General features: G+C 36.2%; 1 long non-coding RNA gene across 1 annotated transcript in view; it reads left to right on the top strand.

Moving 5' to 3' along the window:
- Window positions 1–22,504, top strand: part of LOC131486196 (uncharacterized) — a 149,862-nt gene that overhangs the window by 12,336 nt on the left and 115,022 nt on the right. The window lies entirely within an intron of this gene.

Raw genomic sequence — 22,504 nt, 5'->3', positions numbered from 1 at the left:
GTGCTGATAGCAGAGAGCCTGATGCAGGACTTGAACTCATGAACCATGAGATCATGACCTGAGCTGAAATCAGACTGAGCCACCCAGGTACCCCTATCACCACTTTCAAAGGTAACTGGTCTTTCCAAATTATCACACTTAATCTCATTATAGATATAGATTGTATTACAGAGTTCTCTACTTCAAATGTGGGATTCAGTTTTCACAGGTTTGCATTGCCACTATGCATCTGTTTTCCAGCTTCTGACATTTTATTGTTGGATTGTCGTTAGTCACCTTTTTTAGTCTCTGAGAATATATAACTTTTAAAACTCACTTGTCATCTAGTGAGTGTCAGAAAGAAGATACTTCAGTCTTCCATCTTTAACTAGAATTTCGATTCCCTTTCAGCTATTTTTTAAAAATTTGTCTCCTAAACTCTCTTTCTAGTTTATTATCTGTCAATAGGTTTACTCTCATCTTTATATTCTGCAGGAGCAAGCTCTGTAGCAAAATCTCTCCTTTAAAAATGTACAGAATTATGTATTAATTTTTGCTCCATCAAATTCTGACTTTTCACTATGCAGTTGAGACTTTTCTAAGAATGATGATGGATAAAAATCATATAATTAAGAAAATTCTTTTAGATAACTCTATCATAATAAATAAAATATATATTAGTAACTATCTTACAAAGTAGAATACTGAACAACGCTTGAGAGATTTGTAAGTTACTCATTCTCCTCTCTTCCTTTCACCTAAAGCTACTGGGGGGAATATGTGCAAAGAAAATAGATTATTTTCATGATCTCAAGACCTTTCAGTTTGTCAGATATGTAGTAGACAAGAAATAATTTTATTAAATATGTTGGCATAAAATATACACAGAAATAAAAATATTTAAAAGTTATATACAATTCTTTAAAGAATGTCCAACTCATTCTGCTTTTTTTTCTGATTGAATCGGAATTTTGACAATACTAGTGTATTTAATAAGACTTCTGATTTTTTTTGCTGGGATTTCTAAAACTCAAAAAAAAAAAAATATCGTCTCCCAAACACAATTTCAGCATTCACAAAATAGAAGAAATGTGTCCTGCTGCTAAAGGTTCACTGATGCACCTTCTCTAAGTTAACTCATCCCTAGGACTTCAATCCAATTAAGTGTTGCCCTAAATAATTTAATCATTAGAAGCCAATGCTTCTTTAAGACATTGCCAGAGAGATAGTAAAGGAACAAGCCTGGCAGAGTAACACGCATTCAGTTCCAAAAGCCCAACTGTGCCCTCCTTACCAATCCATCAACATTTGATCAAATCAGAACAATACTTCAGCATAGAAAATATCAGCTAATTCACATCCCATTTTGCCCTACAGAATCCCAACAGCTCACTAGAACCCCATTATGACCATATCCTTGAGATTGTCTGACATAAAAGCAAATTACTACCACTGTAGGAAAGAACCTGAACATAACTACTGCCAGATTTATAGTTCTGCCGCAAACCCTGTCATTTTGATCTAGTTGAATTTTGTCACTAAAACAGATTGATATCTTGAGAGATCTTAACCCAATGAACACAAGGAATGCCAATTAAAATGTCAAATCCTTATTTCTAATCTTACAAGGTAGAGTTTCAATGTGTGATCTGATATACTTTTTGGATAAAGCAACTTCCGTGTATTTCCACCTCCCCAGATGAAATCATTTTCTTTGATATTGTGGGAATCCAGTCTTCTAAAAGAGACATAAGAGCTCAGCAGCATTATTTATAGAGAAGTATTTAATGATGTCTTTGAGAAACTGGGCCCTCAGTGAAAGAAAATTAAGAAACAGCTTTATATAAAAAAAGAAAAGCCCAGTATTTGAGTTCAGAATAAGGTCAGAAGGGACAGGAGTATTTCTGAGATATTTAAATATGGAGGATGTCATTTCCTTTATGTAAATATAAGCAAGAGTTTCTCTCCACTGACCCTTACCTGGCCAGTCTCTCATCTTTGTTTCCAAGAAAAGAAATGGTTAATTCGATAAAGTCCTCTAAGCAGGTAAGCCAGACAGTGAGGTTTAGTTCTTTCTCAAACAGTGGATTCATTCATTATAAATTTTTTAGAAAGAAAAATCCTGAATGGAATACTTTAATATGAGAAGTCCCTGTGATGATAAGATTTCAAGTAGGATTATCAGGTCGGTGGAGGTAAAACACTGCCATGGAAATCCAGGTTTCAGAGTTCATTCAGTCAGGGTCGATGGAATTCCTAGGGAGCCTGCAAATCACACTGTGAGGAGTGCTGCTTACTTCTCTTAAACATAGGACCATTTCTGATGACCAATACCATTGGTCACAGTCACTCACTGTAATGTCTACTTGAGGACTCATTCTTGCTGCACCATCCCTAAAGGGCAGTAGAGGTGAACAAAAGTTGACTCACTAGATGGAGGTATGGGTTTCTGAACAGATCTTGATTACTAGAGAACTTCAGACCAGATGTGGTCAGGTTCATTGGTTAATATGTATCATTATTATCCACATGGAAAATAGTGACATCATACTAAATTGGTGAGCCAGAGGACTGGAATTATATTCTCACAGGGACAGTCTGAGGCCTGGGGCAGGTGATTTGAAGTAGGAGAATAATGTGTTGCCATGCAGCCAGATTTAAACTATTTGTCATCACAGAGGGGAAGAGCCTCTACAAGAGCATGCCAAACCCCCTCAAGCACCAGCTCCTTTCTCTTATGTTGAAGCTGAAAGATTATACAAAATGATAGTTGTCCTAGTATGTTATTAATGAATCAGTCCACTTATTCAGTGGCCTAAACAAACATGTTTTAAACAACCACAATTCATCAAGCACTCAGTTGGGCACTAGGTATACAAATAAGACTAAAATAAATTTCCAACCCTGAAATAACACCATTTTTCTCAGAATATTGATACGTTATACAAAAATACTTTCTCTTGTAATGTATGAAAAAATTAAAACATATCAACATTAATAGAAAATTTGGGTTTATTAAGTATAAAATTTAGAGAGAAATTCCCATATGAATAATATAAAATCAAATATTAGAAAAGATGTTTAATGCATCTAGTGGGGCTAGCTGGATTATAAATTAATATAGCATGGGACACATGAAGTCAACGCTACATGCAAATCTGGTGCGTTGTTGAGCTTGTGTCTTTCCTTTATTTTTAATGGGGTCAAGATTTATGGAATCAACTTTAGCTTATGAAAATATGTTGTGAGAATAGTAATAATAACAACAAATTTAAATACATTATATTATTTTGCACCCATTTTATTTTAGTAGTTCCTATCCTATCATATTCTATTTCATTTGGTTAAATTTTGGCCATGGCACACTGAGTCGATTTAATGACCCAATAACGTGTCACAACATGCACTGCTCTAGAACTTATTATCTGCATCTTCAATTTAACAAAGCATTTAATACAGCATTTTCCTGTCACAAGGTCACTTTTATAATTCCATAAATCTTTAGAAAGTGTGATTTATTTTACAGGAAAGGTACAAGATTAGAAAAGATCAGAAGCCGAAGGATGCTAGAATCCTTATTGAAGAGCTTCTTCTCTTATAATGCCAGCCATAAACTCATATTACCTAAGGGTCATGAGGAGAGGTTATCCTGGAGAGAATGGTGATAACTAGAAGTCAGCACTGGGCTTTATTAACTAGTAAGCACAAACATACTATTGAAAATAATGTCATGTTATTATGAAGTTTTATGTAATAATAACTCAGTTCTGAGCAGATTTTCTACATTTTTATTATATAATATGTTTATCACTGAACACCTGTGTACCTAAACTGTCCCAGAGCTATGTCCTCAGGTGACCAATTGGGACCTGACTTATCTACCCCTACTAGGCTACACTAGACCTTCCTACCACTCCAATCTATTACAAAAACATTACAATATTTACTGAATTGGTTTTATTTATTGTTTTTTTAAAAATTGTTTTAGGTTTATTTATTTATTTTGTGAGAGAGAGAACACAAGCAGGAGAGGGGTAGAGAGACAATCCCAAGCAGGCTCTACTCTGTCAGTGCAGAGCCCAACATGGGGCTCGAACTCATGAACCATGAAATCATCCACTTGAGCTGAAATCAAGAATCAAGATGCTTAAGTGACTGAACCACCCAGGCACCCTTGACTTAATGTTTCTGAACGTTTCATGTCCTCATCTATGCTATCTTAACTGCATGTTAATTTATTTAAGGATAAGAAATGTATCTATAAGTCCTTTTCCTACTATACTTGTGTTCACATAGATTCTCAAAAAGTATTCAGTGGGTCATTGAACAACATCTGAATCATGTACTGTCACCAAAATGATAACCAATCCAAGTAATATTAGGCAATTGCTAACATGAGTTTATCCTATTCTTATTTTCCAGAACCATATAATCAGTAACTGACTTGATATCTTTTTCTAGATATCTCAGAATTTCCCAAATTATTTGCAAAATAGCACTTATTATCTTCCTCTCTGGCTGTAGTTCTGTTCCTAATCTCAGAAAAGGAATCTGTCATTCATTTATCTAGTTGTGCAAATCAACAAGCTGGGGATTATCCTTGTCACTTCTCTTCTTTCTCACCTCTCTTACCTAATTCACCATTATGTTCTCTGTCTTAACCTCTGAAATCTCTCTCAGAGTTATGCTCTTCTCTCCATATTCGCCAGTACCACTATAGTCCAAGCTAGTGCTGTTTCTTGCCTGCATTGCTTCTTTGAGCATCCATTTTGTCCACTTGCCTCTACTCCAGCTCTCCTCTTATCTGTCCCTCATTTAGCCAGTGCTATGATAAAAACACACCTGACCATGATTGTCCCATCCTTAAAACCCTTTCCATTGTTCATGGGATAAAAGTAACACATTCTTAACATGTCCTGTGTGGTTTTTAAACATGTCCACGAATTCTTTGACTGTCTTCCCATCAAGAGCTGGAGTCTGTATTCCCTCTCCTTGAATCTGGGTGAGCTTGTGATTGCTTCACCTCCTGGAGTACAAGTGACACTATGTAATTTTCAAGACTATAATCTCAGGCAGCCTTCTTGTTGGTAGAACAATTGCTTCCAGAGTACTAGGGTGACAAGTCAGAAATTGGACAGCTCTAAGACTACCATACTAGAGGGCCCACATTTAGACACTATTTGACAGCTCTAGCTCAGTCATTCTTCAGTAATTCAATTTCAGATGCTAGATATGGGAATGAAGAGACTGTCTTTGAGGTGAGTCCTCCAGGCCTAGCCATTTCAGTCTTCATCCATTCAGGTCATTCCAGGTATAATACAGCAGAGGATGGCCATTGTTATTGTGCCTTTTCTGAATTACTCATATACAATATCTTTGAGCATTATAAAATGGTTATTGACTTATGCCACTAAATTATAGGGTGGTTGTTATATTGTAGTAGGTAACCGAAACATCCTGAAAGTCCTTGTAAGACATGCTCTTGCCTAGCTATCCTACCTCATCCAACATCATGTTCCTCTTCATTCTCTCCTCTCTAGACATAAAGGTAGTCTTTCTGACTCCTTAACTTGGAATACTCCTTTGCAACACAGAGCCATTGATCATGCAGCCTCCTCTTTTTCCTCTTTGTATTCATGTCTCTAAATCTTCAGAACACCCAAATTTCAAGTGAAAAAAACACTTCCTTATAAAAACTTCCCCTTACTTCTCTCACTAAGTCACTTCCAAAACTTATAGTCTGTAACAGGTCATGAACCTCCCTTTAGCTCTTTTCAAAATTATAATTTTATATCTGTATGTATGATTTCTGGATTAATATGTATCTCCCTATTCAACATTTACCTTCAAGAAGGAAGAGGTTATGACTACTTGTGCTAAACATTGGATACTTATTGTCTAAAATCCCTTATAACTATTATGGAGCCAGACACATGTTAGGTGCTCAGTAAAGATTTCTTTCCTGGCATGTGAAGTGTTAAGCAATTTTCAGAGGAAGGTATATGTTTGCCAGTTTTTGGAGAAGATTTTGGAAAGGAAAAGAGAATGTACATGTGTGAGTTTTTGCTTCTATTTATCACATTTACTCTGCCAGTCTCTTTGGAAAGCAAACATACTAAGTTTGAAGAAAAAAGGGACACTAGCGCTTACCCTTTTCCAATTCTAACCACTTCCACATTTGAAGACAATGAACAGTTTTGGATGTTCAGGGAATCAAAAAATGAAAATTATGTTCATTGGATCCTTACTTGCTGTCATCTCAAGTAATCCTTTCATCAGTCCCCAGAGGGATTATCTTTGTCTTACAGATGAGTAAACAGACTCAGAAAAGTAGATAGCCTGCCCATTGAAGGCTGACCAAGTGACAGAGCTAAAATGCATTCAGTCATTTTCTTTTTGCTATACTATAATGGTTCCAAATCAAGAGGCAAGCGAGGAGAGGAAAAGTGTTTTTTTTTTTTTTTTTTAAATTTTTCAACATTTTAAATTTATTTTTGGGACAGAGAGAGACAGAGCATGAACGGGGGAGGGGCAGAGAGAGAGGGAGACACAGAATCGGAAACAGGCTCCAGGCTCCGAGCCATCAGCCCAGAGCCTGACGCGGGGCTCGAACTCACGGACCGCGAGATCGTGACCTGGCTGAAGTCGGACGCTTAACCGACTGCGCCACCCAGGCGCCCCTAGAGGAAAAGTGTTTTAATGCAATCAGGAGAAACAAGTACAGGACTTCTGCCCCAGAACTAGTGTGCCATTCTCTTCTCCCATAGCTCTATAACAAAGTCAGGAAAGAACTAGGGAGAAAATGAAGTGAATAGTGGTATTCAAAATAAGCAAAATCCTGAAATCTGATATTTCTACAACAAATACTTCCTCAAGCGAATCTAATGACATCCCCAATCTATGAACACAAATGTAGCAGAGAAAAAGTGCCCGTAAGTTTGAATGCTGTATAATGAAAAATACCTGTATATCAGATAAGAAATTTTTTACAAATTTAATTAGAAGTTAATTGTAACTGAAATATCATTGAAAAGAGTCAAAGCAAAAACCAATCTGATAAATAAAGAGTCTGGAGGTAGTAAACAACAACAACAAAAATAGTCCTGGTAATACTATATGAGTGAAGCTAAGTTTTGGAGGGTTATTTGATTTTATTAATGTATTTTAACTGCTAAGAGTGCCATATAACTAGAGAGTGAGGAAGAAAAGATCTGTCTTGGGTCACTAAGACTATGCTAGATGAAAGTCTGACAAATTCCCTGCTTTCGCCTGGAGACTGAAAACTGGCTAAGAGATGTGCCTATATCTAGCTGTTTTCTGGCTGTAATTTTGAAAAGAGGATTAAAATAACACCAAATGCACAAGAGAGAGAAGCCAAGGGCAAGTCACACAATTTCTTTTGGCCACTATAGGGTCTGGATAGATTTCTCTCTCATTTTCTCTTTCTCTCTGCTGGAAGATGAGTAGACAGGAAAAGTCAGCATGCAGAAAGTGCATTATAAGGGAAAGGAAAATCATTCTGGAGATTAAGAGAAGCAGTAGCTTTAAATATGATTACAGAGTATTTTAGAGAACAGTTTAATATTGTCAACAGAATACAAGAACATGCAAGAACATGGCCTCAGTGATAGAGGAACAAAAAGTAAATAAAAAGTAAAGAAGTAGGATTAAAACAAAAATAGGAAAAAAAGAAAACGGCATTTTCAGATATTAATTAACCATGTGTATTCCTTTTATGTTGGAATTATCAAACCAAAGTACCTTAACATTTCCTTCTATAGAAGTATTTTATTTCTTTCCTTGTTATTCATGATATTGATTTTTTTGTGGCTAAATAACTTTTTGTATTACACTAATATAAAGTATAAGAATGTAAAACAGTGATCTATTTTAAACCTATTAAGTAAAGCCACTGTTTATATTGTCTGAAGTCTGAATTACAGGGTACTCCAATATTCATAAATCAGGAAGATGAGAGGTAAAGAAGGAAGAAGGTAAGAAGACTTCTGAGGAAAAAAAGAGAATAAAGGAGATACATACTCAACACAAGGGCCTTCACTTTTTGTCTAGTTGTGTACAAATCCTATACTGCCTAAATTGTGGTAGCTTTATACTAAGTTCCACTAACAGGTAGAGCCAGCGTCTCTTACCATGTTTGTCTTGCTCCAGACTGACTTAGCTATTCTTGGTCTTTGCATTTCTGGATGCAACAAGTTCCATCAGAGTTTGATATTTAGCTGAACCTGTATTTTAAGTGGTAGAACTAAGCATATTCTTCCCATCACACCACAAATGTTGCTACATCCTTAGCTACAATCTTGTTTATAGCCCTCCCCAAACAAGATAATTTGTTTCCATAGCATTGCATTACCCTTTTGTAAGGGTACCGGTTTCCTCCTCCTTTCCATATTGGTCTGAATGTCAGCTAGCACAATTATTCCTTTAGAAAATCAAAGATACCAATTATAAGATCAACTAAAGATGTTATATTTCTTCATAACTGCTTTAATAACCTTATATCTGCTAAATAAAAATGAAGGTCAGCCAAAACATTTAAATATAACTCTGTTGCCCATAGTAAAGAACTGGAACTGAACAGAGATTATTAATAATAAGTCTCGAAAGACATAATTAATTGCTTAATTTAACAGCCCTCATTAATTATCAGACCATAAGCATAGCTGAAATTACAGCCTAAGTTTGAATCTCAATAGACAACGTTGCCTTCATCTTATTTCAAGGCTCCTAAATTACTGACTTGAGACTTTTTGATTGGAATATGGGCAAAATCAAAAGTTAGATGAAAAAAATACCTAAGATGTAGCATGGTAACAGTTTCAATGCAGTATATGAAAGAAGTATATTTTTTAAACTTTTTTGAGATAATTGTTTATCCACATGCAGTTGTAGGAAATACCACAGAGAGATTCTGTGTACTCTTTATTCAGTTTCCCCCGGTGGTAATGTATTATAAAACTCTAGTACAAAGTCACAACCAGGATATTGTTGATATTAATTGGTTAAGATTCTATCCCCACTAGGATCTCTGGTATTGCCTTTTATAGTCACAACTCTCCACCGTCCACACCCATTCACCCTGTCTAAACCTCTAGCAGTCACTAATATTTCTCTATTTCTATATTTTTATTTCAAATATGTTACATAAGTGAAATTATATAGTACATAATTACATAAATTTTTTAATGTTTATTTTTGAGAGAGAGAGAGAGACAGTGCAAGTCAGGGAGGGGCAGGGAGAGAAAGGGAGACACAAAATCTGAAACAGACTCCAGCTCCAAGCTGTCAGCACAGAGCCCGACGCGGGGCTTGAACTCAGGAATGGTGAGATCATGACCTCAGCCAAAGTCTGATGTCCAACCGACTGAGCCACCCAGGCACACCTATAATTACATAAATTTATATATATAACATGTATATTTACACACACACACACATACATAATAAATACAGTATATAAACTTTAGATTGGCTTTTTTTCATGGCATAATTGACTACAGATTTATCTAAGTATTGCATCTTGGCCCATTTTCTAATTGGATTGTTTTTGTTTATTTTACTGTTGACTTTTAACAGTTCTTTACATATTTTAGATACAAGTTTTTTGTTGAATGTGTGGTTTACAAATATTGTCATCTGATATGTAGCTTGTCAATTCATCCTATTCATAGTATCTTTCACAGAACAAACATTTTTGACAAGGTCTGATGATGTCTTTTTAACTGAGGAACATTGTAAGATACTGTTTCCTTTTTGTTGTTGTTTTTGTTTTTATTTTTTTTTTGTTGTTCTTTGGGTTTTTTTATTATTTAAAGTCAAGTTAGTTAACATACAGGATAATCTTGGGTTTAGGAGTGATTCATCTTTTACATATGACCCCCGGTGCTCATCCCAAAAGGTGCCCTCCTTCATGGTCATCACCTATTTAACCCATCTTCCTACCTACCTCCCCTCAAGGAACACTGAGCTTGTTCTTTGTATTTAAGAGTCTTTTATGTTTTGTCTCCCTTCTCTTTTCATCTTACTTTTCCTTCCCTTCCCCTATGTTCATCTGCTGTGTCTCTCAAATTCCACATATGAGTGAAATCATATGATATCTGTTTTTCTCTGACTTATTTCACTTAGCATAATACACTTTAGTTCCATCCACATTGTTGCAAATGGTAAGATTTCATTCTTTTTCATTGCTGAGTAGTATTCCATTGTGTGTGTGTGTGTGTGTGTGTGTGTGCGTGTGCGTGTACACCACATCTTTATCAGTTGATGTTCATTTGGGCTCTTTCCATAATTTGGCTATTTTTGATAGTGCTGCTATAAACAGTGGGGTGCATGTGCCCCATCTAACCAGCATTTTTTGTATCCTTTGGATAAATACTTAGTATTGCAGTTGCTGGGTCATAGAGTAGTTCTATTTTTAATTTTTTGAGGAACCTCCATAGTGTTTTCCAGAGTGGCTGCATCAGTTTTCATTCCCACCAACAGTGCAAAGTGTTTCCCATTTATCCACATCCTCACCAACATCTGTTGTTGCCTGGGTTTTTAATTTTAGCAATTCTGACTGGTGTGGGGTGGTATCTCAGTGTGGTTTTGATTTGTATTTCCCGGATGATGAGCGATGTTGAGCATCTTTTCGTGTGTCTGTTGGCCATCTAGATGTCTTCTTTGGAAAAGTGTCTACTCATGTCTTTTGCCCATTTCTTCACTGGATTATTTGTTTTCTGGGTGTTGAGTTTGGTAAGTTTTGTATAGATTTTGGATTCTAACCCTTTATCCAATATGTAAATTTTGTAAATAAGATATTTGCAAATATCGTATCCCATTCCATTGGTTCCTTTTAGTTTTGTTAATTGTTTCCTGTGCAGAAGATTTTTATTTTGATGAGGTCCCAATAGTTCATTTTGATTTTATACTAAAACCTTTTTTTATCAGCATACTTTATTCTGGAAACATGCTTATAATCCAAAGCACTTGTATATCAAAGTGAATTTAACGAACCATTTGGCTTAGCATCACATACTACTCATATTGCAAGACATTGCACGGTTATCAAGTTAAAATTTATTAGTAGTGTTTGCTCATCTTGTGGAACACTCACAGAACAAGTTGTTCACAATCAAAGGTTTTATTGTATTTCCCTTGCCTTTGGAGACATGTCACGTAAGAAGTTGCTGCAGCCTCAAGAGGTTGCTGCGTATTTTCTCCTGTAGGATTTTGATGGCTTCCTGTCTCATATTTAGGTCTTTCATCCATTTTGAATTTATTTTTGTGTATGGTGTAAGAAAGTGGTACAAGTTCATTCTTCTACATGTTGCTGTCCAGTTCTCCCAGCACCATTTGCTAAATAAAGAGGCTTTTTTCCATTGGATACTCTTTCCTGCTTTGTCAAAGATTAATTGGCCATACATTTGTGGGTCCATTTCTGGGTTCTCTATTCTGTTCCATTAATCTACGTGTCTGGTTTTGTGCCAGTACCATCCCATCTTGATTATTACAGCTTTGTAATACAGTGTAAAGTCCGGAATTTTGATGCTTCCTCCTTTGGTTTTGTTTTTTCAACATTACTTTGGCTATTCGGGGTCTTTTCTGGTTCCATACAAATTTTAAGATTGTTTTATCTCTGTGAAGAATGCTGATGTTATTTCTATAGGGATTGCATTGAATGTGTAGATTACTTTGGGTAGTGTCAACATTTTAACAATATTTGTTCTTGCACTCCATGAGCTTGGAATGTTTTTCCATTTTTTTTGTGTGTGTGTCTTCTTCAGTTTCTGTCATAAACTTTCTATAGTTTTCAGTGTACAGATCTTTTACCTCTTTAGTCAGGTTTATTCCTAGGTAGATAAGATACTGTTTCTTGGAGATTTCCTGCAGTATTTATGTTTATCAGGTTCTATAAGGTTCAGTTGTATTCTCATGTTGGTGTCATATCTAGTAAGCCAAATCTCTAAACTAAAGGGCATGGAGTAGTTCCCGTGGTTTATCATTGAGAAAAATTACCTACACTTTTTGATTATAAACTGAGCATGCCTAATTGATCCTTATTTGGCGATATCAGCCTGTAGCAGAGTCAAGTTATGAATGGGAGATAAGATTCTACCATGTGTGGGCATCCAATGATGAACTTTTCCATTTTTCCTTGCATACTGTTATGGGCTAGGTAATGCACTTGAGTCTGACAGAACTGGAGTCTGTCCATAAGATTATGCCGAAAAAAGTAAGAGAGTACTTCTTAAACCCTTAAGAAAGCATTGCTCACATATACTGTTGAATTCTTACTATGTATATAAGTAGATATTATGAGTCTAGGTGCAAGGATATGCTAAAGTTTGCTGGGTAGGACTGTCAACTTAATTTGTGGGGCCCACTGCAAATGAAGATGTGGAGTTCCTTTTTCAAAAATTACTAAGAAATTCAAGATGATGATAGCAGCTGGAAACCAAGCTCAGGGCACTTCTCAGAACAAGGGCTTGTGTCACTGCACAGGTTGCATGCTCATGAAACTGGCCCTAATACTAAGCATAGATTCTCTACTTTAAAATAAGTATTTGCCTCAGAGATTGACGATAGGATGATATTAGGTTTGGCACTTAGAGGGAAGTGAAGAAGTACAGACCTATCAATATATCTTAAGTCTTGTACAGAGCAATAACCTCACCCATTTGCCTATTTGACAGACAGAGGTAACATTTTTAGAGATAACACAGAGGATAGTAAGTCCTTTCTGGAGGTATAAAGACAGTGAGCATGGGACTAGTTTTAAGAAAATCATAGCCAGTTTAATTGCTATTTTCAAGTTTGTGTACACAGCCACACCTGGGCCGTCTTTGTCTCAGAGACTGTGTGGGACAGACATACCAGTAGAGACAGTATTAGAAAGTGAGTAGTCAGTCTGTGTCATCACATGGCTAAGGATTGTTTTTCTGTGACTTCAAGAAAGAAACCATATGTTCACATTTACAGGCACCCCATATAGATAACAAATTTCCTCCCACTATTCTGACTACTTGAGTGGCTTAAGGGAACAAACAAGGAGGTGATAAAGGTGGAATTTGAAGAGTGATTGAAATTGATTTGACTAAAACAGTATGATTACTTCAGGGAAGAAGTGACAGAGTGGTGGTAATATTAGTGATAAAATTATTGCTCATTTGTCCACTAAGAAAGGGATCCTTTGTCCGTTAATTGTACAGATATTTTCCCTTTGGAAGATAGTGGTAAGTGTGGGCACAGGACACACTACTTTGGACAACAGGAAAAAGACATCATCCTGCTTACTTTCTCCATGTTTGAGTAAATGCGGGGGAATTAGTGTTTCAGTGGTCCTTTTCCTTAAAATATTGCCAAATGCCTTTATCTGTTTTTCACTCACATATGGGATAACTCATTTCATCAGTTATCTAATTGTTTAATTTAGAGAACCATTAGTTTTGCCTTGAGTTTTCCCTTACTTTGATCAGTTCTGTCCTCAAATGTTCTGCTAACTCCTGCAACGTACTTGAAGAAACAGAAAGTCAGGTGATATTCTGTTTTTTAACGATTCCATTTATTGGAAATTTTTGAACATCTATACAGAAATTGGAGAGAACAGTGGGAGTGTCTTTTCCCTCTTCTAGACCTTAATATTCTTTATAAATTTGTGACAGACCAGAGGGGTCCCTATAATCAAAAACAGATTGTTTTTCTTTGTAAGCTTGGATTTTGGACCAATTATTACTAGCAGTTAAGACCTTGGAAATCAGCAAGGGGGTCCTGTCCTATTTCAACTTTCTTATATATACCATATATCTTTTTCAGCTAATGCTAGATCAGGTTCAACTAAATCTTTTTAAGTATGTTTAATTGGCTTTATCCAAGTTTTAGCCTCATGGGCTGATTTAATTTGGTTCTGCCTTATGCCTTTGAGACAAGAGTAGTTATAATGGAAATCAGCAGCAGCAGCCATCTTGGAAATGTACACTTTTAAGCTTGCAAAGCTTGCAAGTCCTGCTGGGAATACTGCAGTTGGATCTTAATAGATGAACATGAGACAGGATATATGGGGAGCCCTTGAAAATAACATATGGTTGGATTCTTTTAAATCTTGACTTGAAAATCTCTAATTTAGTTGAAAGAGCCAATTAACATGAACAAGTTTAAGTTAAATTTGATATTGAATTTGATAATTCTGATAACTACCATGGTATGAAATCCATGTTTTCCTGATATCACATCCTGCATATGTTTTTCAAAATTAGTAGTTGTGATGTAATTTGTAAAATAAAATAAGCATTTCAGAATCTTCAGGTAAATATTACTCCAAGGTTGGTTTGACAAACATGGATCCATTAGATAACGTTAACAAATATGTAGTATAAAATCATCATACCCAAATCTCTTAGAAATGAATTCAGTCATATTTGTGAATAGTAAAAATATATTTGTTATCCTGAAAGAAAAGTTGGACAAGTTCTTTATAGAAAGATACTAAATCATTATTAATAATCTGATGACCAGATTTTCAGCTATAGAAAGCTATGGTATGTTATACATGTCAGTTGTCTCCATACAGATCTACACAGAATCCATACACATACAGAATCAACACAATTATATATAAAAAAAGATGAAATTATTTTTCATTGGAACTTAATAATATGATTTGTAAATAAATATGGAAATTCAACAGGCCTGGAATGACTATGATATCCTGAAGAACAAAGACTGAAACTTGCCCTGCCAAACATGATGATATACAACAACACTATAATAAACTATAAAAATCAAGGCAATAGAAGAGATAAATAGACCACTATAACAGAATGTAGTGCCAAAGCACACATATGATAAATAAGAATGTTATTTGCAGATACATCATGGTCCTTGGATAACTAATTATCCATAAAAGAAATAAAGTTTCAGCTCCGCATTTGCTTTAAATTGTGTAAAGCAACTTTAAAACTTTTATCTCAAAATATAGGAAATATGATAGGAGAATATTATGACTAGGATAATGATGAAAAGTGATTCCTTTGGTCATTAAATTGAGGTACATGGTATTTTTTAATTTTTTGAGCAACCTCCATACTGTTTTCCAGAATGACTGCATTCCCACCAGCAGTGCAAAAGGGATTCTCTTTCTCCACATGCTCGCCAACATCTGTTGTTGCCTGAGTTGTTAATTTTAGCCATTTTGACAGGTGTGAGGTGGTATATCATCATGCTTTTGACTTGTATTTCCCTGATGACGAGTGATGTTGAGTGTCTTTTCATGTGTCTGTTTGCCATCTGGATGTCTTTGGAAAAGTGTCTATTCATGTCTTGCCCATTTCTTCACTGGATTGTTTTTTGGGTGTTGAGTTTGATAAGTTCTTTATAGACTTTAGATACCCTTTATTCGATATTTCATTTGCAAATGTCTTCTCCCATTCTGTCGGTTGCCTTTTAGTTTTGTTGATTGTTTCCTTTGCTGTACAGAAGCTTTTTATCTTGACGAGGTCCCAATAGTTCATTTTTGCTTTTGTTTCCCTTGCCTTCAGAGACATGTCAAGTAAGAAGTTGCTGCCTGCTTTCTCCTCTAGGATGTTGATGGCTTCCTGTCTTACATTTAGGTCTTTCATCCATTTTGAATTTATTTTTGTGTATGGTGTAAGAAAGTGGTTCAGGTTCATTTTTCTGCATGTCACTGTCCAGTTTTCCCAACACCATTTGCTGAAGGGACTGTCTTTATTCCACTGGATATTCTTTCCTGCTTTGTCAAAAATTAGTTGGCTATGAGTTTGTGGGTCCATTTCTGGGTTCTCTATTTTGTTCCCATTGATCTGTGTGTCTGTTTTTATGTCAGTACCATACTTTCTTGATGATTTAAACATTTAAATCATCAGCTGATGATTTATAATATAGCTTGAGTCCCAAATTGTGATGCCTCCAGCTTTGGTTTTCTTTTTCTTTTTTTCTTTTTTTAAAATTTTTAATGCTCATTTAATTTTGAAGGAGAGAGAGACAGAGCATGAGTGGGGAGGGGCAGAGAGAGGGAGAATCAGAAGTGGGCTCCAGGCTCTGAGCTGTTAACACAGAGCCTGACATCGGGCTCAAACTCCCAAACCATGAGATCATGACCTGAGCCGAAAATGGACACTTAACCAACTGAGCCACCCAGGCACCTCTGGTTTTCTTTTTCAAGATTGCTTTGGCTATTCAGGGTCTTTCCTGGTTCCATACAAATTTTAGGATTGTTTGTTCTAGCTCTGTGAAGAATGCTGGTGTTATTTTGGTAGGGAATGCATTGAATATGTAGATTGCTTTGGGTAGTATTGACATTTTAACAATGTTTGTTCTTTCAATCCATCAGCATGGGATGTTTTTCCATTTTTTGTGTGTCTTCAATTTCTTTCATAAGCTTTCTGTAGTTTTTATTGTGTAGATTTTCACCTCTTTGGTTAGGTTTATTCCTAGGTACTTTATGGTTTTTGGTGCAATTGTAAATGGGATTGATTCCTTGATTTCTCTTTCTGCTGCTTCATTGTTGGTGTATAGAAATCCAACTGATTTCTGGACATTGATTTTATATCCTTTGACTCTGCTGAATTCATGGATTAGTTCTAGCAGTTTTTTGGTGGAGTGTTTTGGGTTTTCCAATTACAGTATCATGGTGTCTGTGAAGAATGAAAGTTTGACTTTCTCCTTGCTGATTTAGATGCCTTTTATTTCTCTGTGTTGTCTGATTGCTGAGGTTAAGACTTCCAACAGTGTTGAATAACAGCAGTGAGAGTGGACATCCTATGTTCCTGACCTTAGGGGGAAAGCTCTCAGGTTCTCCCCATTGAGGATGATATTTATAAATAGATCTTATGATCTTGAGGTATGATCCTCTATCCTTACTTTCTTGAGGGTTTTTATCAAGAAAGGATGCTGTAGTTTTCAAATGCTTTCCTCTGCATCTATTGAGAGGATCATATGGTTCTTGTCCTTTTTTTTATTGATGTGATGTATCACACTGATTGATTTGTGGATATTGAATGAGCCCTGCATCCCAGGAATAAATCCCACTTGATCATGGTGAATAATTCTTTCAATGTATTATTGGATTTGGTTTACTACCATGTTTCTGAGAATTTTTGCATCCTTGTTCATCAGGGAAGTTGGCCTGTAGTTCTCCTTTTTTAGTGGGGTCTTTGTCTGGTTTTGGAATGAAGGTGATGCTGGCCTCATAGGAGGAGTTTAGAAGTTTTCTTTCCATTACTATTTTTTGGAACAGATTCAGGATAATAGTTGTTAATTCTTCTTTAAATGTCTGCTAGAATTCCCCTGGAAAGCCATCTGGCCCCAGACTCTTGTTCATTGGGAGGTTTTTGATTACTGAATCAATTTCTTTACTGGTTAGGTGTCTGTTCAATTTTTTTATTTCTTCCTGTTTCAGTTTTGGTAGTTTATATGTTTCTAGGAGTTTGTCCATCTCTTCCACAGTGTTCAATTTATTGGCATATAAGTGCTCATAATATTCTTTTATTATTGTTTATATTTCTGCAGTATTGGTTATGATCTCTCCTGTTTCACTCGTTATTTTATTTATTTGGTTTCTTTCCTTTTTCTTTTTGATCAATCTGACTAGGGCTTGTTCTGTTTTGTTAAACCTTCCAAAGAACCAGCTCATTGATGTGTTCTGTTTTTTTTTTTTTCCCAGTATCATTTATTTCTGTTCTAATCATTATTATTTCTCATCTTCTGCTGGTTTGGGGCTTTCTTTGCTGTTTTTTTCCCAGCTCTTTAACATGTAAGGTTAGGTGGTGTATTTGAGACCTTTCTTACTTAGGAACCCTTGGGTTGCTATATACTTCCCTCTTATGACTGCCTTTGCTACATCCCAGAGGTTTGGGGCTGTTGTGTTTTCATTTTCATTGACTTCCATGTACTTTTTAATTTCCTCTTTAATTTCCTGGTTAACCCATTCATTTTTTAGTAGGATATTCTTTAATCTCCAAGTATACATGGTCTTTCCAAATTTTTTCTTGTGGTTGATTTTGAATTTCATAGCATTGTGATCTGAAAATATGCAAGGTATTATCTCAATCTTTTTGTACTTTTTGACAGCTGATTTGTATCTCAGTATGTGATCTATTTTGGAGAATGCTCCATGTGCACTCGAGAAGAATGTGTATTCTGCTGCTTTAGGATGAAATGTTCTGAATATACTTGTTAAGTCCATCTGGTCCAGTGTGTCATTCAAGGCCAGTATTTTCTTATTGATTTTCTGCTTAGATGATCTGTCCATTGTTGTATGTGGGGTGTTGAAGTCCCCTACTATTATGGAATTATTATCAATGAGTTTCTTTATGTTTGCAATTAATTGATCTATATATATTTGGGTGCTCTTATGTTGGGGACATAAATATTTATAATTGTTAGATATTTTCTATTATAGACCCCTTAATTATAATATAATGCCCTTCTTCATCTCATTACAGTCTTTATTTTAAAATATAGTTTGTTTGATGTAAGTATGGCTACACCAGCTTTCTTTTGGTGACCACTAGCATGATAGATGGTTCTCTATCCCCTTACTTTCAATCTGTAGGTGTCTTTACGTCTAAAACGGGTCTCTTGTAAGCAACATATAGGTGGATCTTGTTTTCTTATCATTCTGATACCCTAGGTCTTTTGATTGGAGTGTTTAGTCCATTGACATTTAGAGTGAGTACTGAAAGACATGAATTTAGTGCCATTGTGTGGAGTTGGAGTTTCTGTGGTGTTCTCTGGTCCTTTCCAGTCTTTGTTGATTTTGGTCTTTTTTGTTTTGTTTCATCCTTTCTCCACTCTATGAGTCCCCCTTAAAATTTGTTGCAGGGCTGGTTTAGTGGTCATGAACTCCTTTAGTTTTTGTTTGTCTGGGAAACTCTTTATCTCTCCTTCTATTTTGAGTAACAGCCATGCTGGATAAAGAATTCTTGGCTGCATGTTTTTCCAATTCAGAAAGTTGAATATATCCTTTCACTCCTTTCTGGCCTGCCAAGTTTCTGTTGGATAGGTCTGCTGTGAACCTGATATGTCTTTTCTTATAGGTTAAGGACTCTTTTTCCCTTGCTACTTTCATAATTCTGTGTATTTTGTTAATTTGACTTGCTATGCCTTGGTGATGGTTTTTGTTGAATTTAATGGGAATTCTCTGTGCTTCTTGGATTTTGATGTCTGTGTTCTTCACCATATTAGGAATGTTTTCAGCTATTATTTGCTCACATAAACTTTCTGCCCTCTTTTCTCTCTCTTCATCTTCTGGGACTCCTATGATTCAGATGTTATTCCTTTTTAATAAGTCACTGAGTCCTCTAAGTCTTGCATTGTGCTCCTTTCCCTTAGTTTCTCTCTTTTTTCTTCCTGCTTCATCATTCTCCATAATTTTGTCTTTTATATCACTCATTTGCTCCTCTGATTCATCCATCCTTGCCACCATGGCATCCGTTTGAGATTTGCATCTTGGTTATAGCATTTTTAATTTCATCCTGACTGGATTTTCCTTCTTTTATCTCCACAGAAAGGGATTCTGTGGTTTTTTCAACCCCATCTACTATTCCTATTGTGGTTCTAAATAGTTCAGACATCTTGCTTAAATCTGTGTTGATTAAGCCCCTGGTTATCATTTCTTCCTGTTCTCTCTTTTGGGGTGAATTCTTTTGTCATTTTGGAGGAAGAAAAAAAATTAATACAATAAAAAATTAAAATTAAAAAATTAAAAGCAACAAAAAAAGCCAAATAAAGGGAGCTAGATCTTAGGTGTTTTTTGGTCCTCTTGTTGAAAGAAGCTTGATAAAATAGAGAAAAACAGGAAATAAAAGAAAGAAAAAAAGTACTAATTTTTTAAAATGTGTGTAATAAAATAGAAGAAAATTAAATAAAGGAGGTGAAGTAGAATTAAAAATGACAAAAAAATAAAAATAGTAAAAATTTAAAAAAAATAAAAAAATAAAAAATTTTTTCTTTAGCCAATAAAAAGAAAAGAAAGGAAAGGGATAATAAAGAAAAAAAAAAACAATTTGAACAAAGACAGGAAAAAAATGAATAGTTGAATCCGCAAACAGAATGAAACCTGAATGAAGTTACATCCAGTTTCCCCTAGAACCCATACTAGGAAGCACTCTATAGTCTGTACACTAAGCAGATGAAAGACTTGTGCTGGTCTTCTAGGGGACGTGCTTGGAAGGCACAGTCATGCAGGGCTTGGTGTAATGGCTCCATTCCCCACTAGGTGGCACTGCTTAGCATACTGAGGTGGATAGGTGTGGTGTGCATGTGTGTGTGTGCATGTATGCGTGTGTGGGGAGAGGTGGAAATGGCTTCACCCAGCTTCATAGTCTCTGGCATAGGAATTTTGCCCTCTCATCAACTGGCATTCAAGCACCCCTCCTTTGTCTTGGGGTTCCATTTACTCCCTGCTTCTACCCTGTCTGTGTCCAAGCTGTCAGCCTGTTAGGCAGTACCTCCCTCCAGAATTTTATCTCTGATGGGGCTGTGTTTCAAAACCCCTCACTTCAGAGACCCCCGAGGCTTGGACCTGTGCTGATCTTCTGGTAGAGGGTCTCAGTGAGCACTGGCCAGGTGCTGGCTTGCCCCAGGAAATGTTCATACGATCACACAGCAGCCGAGTTTCAGAGATTATGGCATGTCACAACACAGGCGGCACCAGCTTTTACTGCACTCTGGTGTCTGTTCTGATATGAGCAAGCATGGCTGCTCTCCAGGGTCCACTGGGACCTTTGATTATGGGGAAGCTGTATGGCCTCTACTAACTGCTCTCCAAGCAGGGGAACCACTTCTCCCCATATGGCACATGGACCTCTTAGACCCTGCTGCCTGCTCCAGGGGATTCACCCTGCTTCCTCACCAGAGCACCGCTAGATACTGAGCTCTGGAATTTCTGACTCTGTGCTCCACTGTTTATAGAATCCTAATGGTATTGAAACCCTCTCCTTTCTCCCTGTCAGTGGTTTGTGGAACAGATTTCTTGTTCAGTCTCTTGTGAGTGTTTTCACTTTCTCTTTCTCTTCAGCTACTTTTGGGGGGGCGCTCTTCCTGTACTCTCCTGTCATACCACACTCTTCCCTCTTTTTTGTCCTCTGTCTGCAAAAACAGCTCTCTACCCACTGCAGCTTTTCTCTCTCTCAGTTCACCTCTCTGCTTTACATACCTGCGGAGTTCTGGGACTCAAGTTATACAGATTGTTGCGTTAATCCTCAGATCAATTTCCTAGGTGTACAAAATGGTTTGTTTCTGATCTAGCTGCATTTCAGGGATGAGACAAGCTGAGAATTTCCATGCTGCTTCTCCATCTTGCCTAACTGCCAACCCCCTTAGATTTTACTAATGCAGACTAAGATGATTTCCTAATTGATGAATTTTTTTTTTTTTTTTAATTTTTTTTTCAATGTTTTTTATTTATTTTTGGGACAGAGAGAGACAGAGCATGAACGGGGGAGGGGCAGAGAGAGAGGGAGACACAGAATCGGAAACAGGCTCCAGGCTCTGAGCCATCGGCCCAGAGCCTGACGCGGGGCTCGAACTCACGGACCGCGAGATCGTGACCTGGCTGAAGTCGGACGCTCAACCGACTGCGCCACCCAGGCGCCCCCCTAATTGATGAATTTTAACTATACATTCTAAACCTGCCAAAGTCCTTTCTAAACAGTGTCTTTATAAGAACAGTGGCTAAAAATATGTCCAACCTGGCTTATGTCAAGGCTGTGGGATATCAGAGAAGAAACAATGGTAAACATCACTGGTTTAATGGCACTTTGATTTTCAGTCTTTCCCCCTGATTGCCTGATCATATTCATTTTTCAGTCTTCAAATAGCTGCTTTCTAGTTTTCTAGTTGCATTTAGTGGAAGAGATAGGCTGGAGTGTGCTTACTCTATCCTACCTGTAATGGCGTATATTTTTTATAGCTTTGATAATTGGAATTTTGTTTTATTGTTTTCTGGAGCATAGAAAAATTTTAAATTATGGTTTTTTTATTTAACATATATTTAGCACCCTGGTAACCTACCTTATTCATTCTAATATTTGTGAAACATTTAGGGTTTTATCTGTATACAATAATACTATCTATGATAATGACAACTTAGTTTAATCTTTTCCTATCTTTACATCTCCTTTTCTTTTCCTTTTTCTTGTTTTACTGCATAATCAAGGACTTTAGAACAATGTTGAAACAGTGATACTGGACATCACTGTCTTATAAATGATTTGAAAATGAATGCTTATATTATTTTACCACTAAGTATAATATTTACTATATTTTTTTATTTCTAATTTGTTAAAAGTCTTATTGTATCATGAATAGGTTTTAAATGTTATCAAGTGAGTATTCAGTATCACTTTTTTTATTCAATTAGTATAATAAAACAGTGAATTCAGTAATAGGTTTTTAATATCCCACTAACCTAGGGTTCCTGAAATATAAACATTTTAGCATCATTTATTAGATTTTCATATATTATGGTAGGATTCATGTAATATTTTGTTTAGGATTTTTTAAAACC

The sequence above is a fragment of the Neofelis nebulosa genome, chromosome 9, assembly GCF_028018385.1.
Source record: "Neofelis nebulosa isolate mNeoNeb1 chromosome 9, mNeoNeb1.pri, whole genome shotgun sequence".
Lineage (NCBI taxonomy): Eukaryota > Metazoa > Chordata > Mammalia > Carnivora > Felidae > Neofelis > Neofelis nebulosa.
The sequence above is the reverse complement of the archived record's forward strand: the minus strand, read 5'-3'. Positions and strand labels throughout refer to the sequence as shown.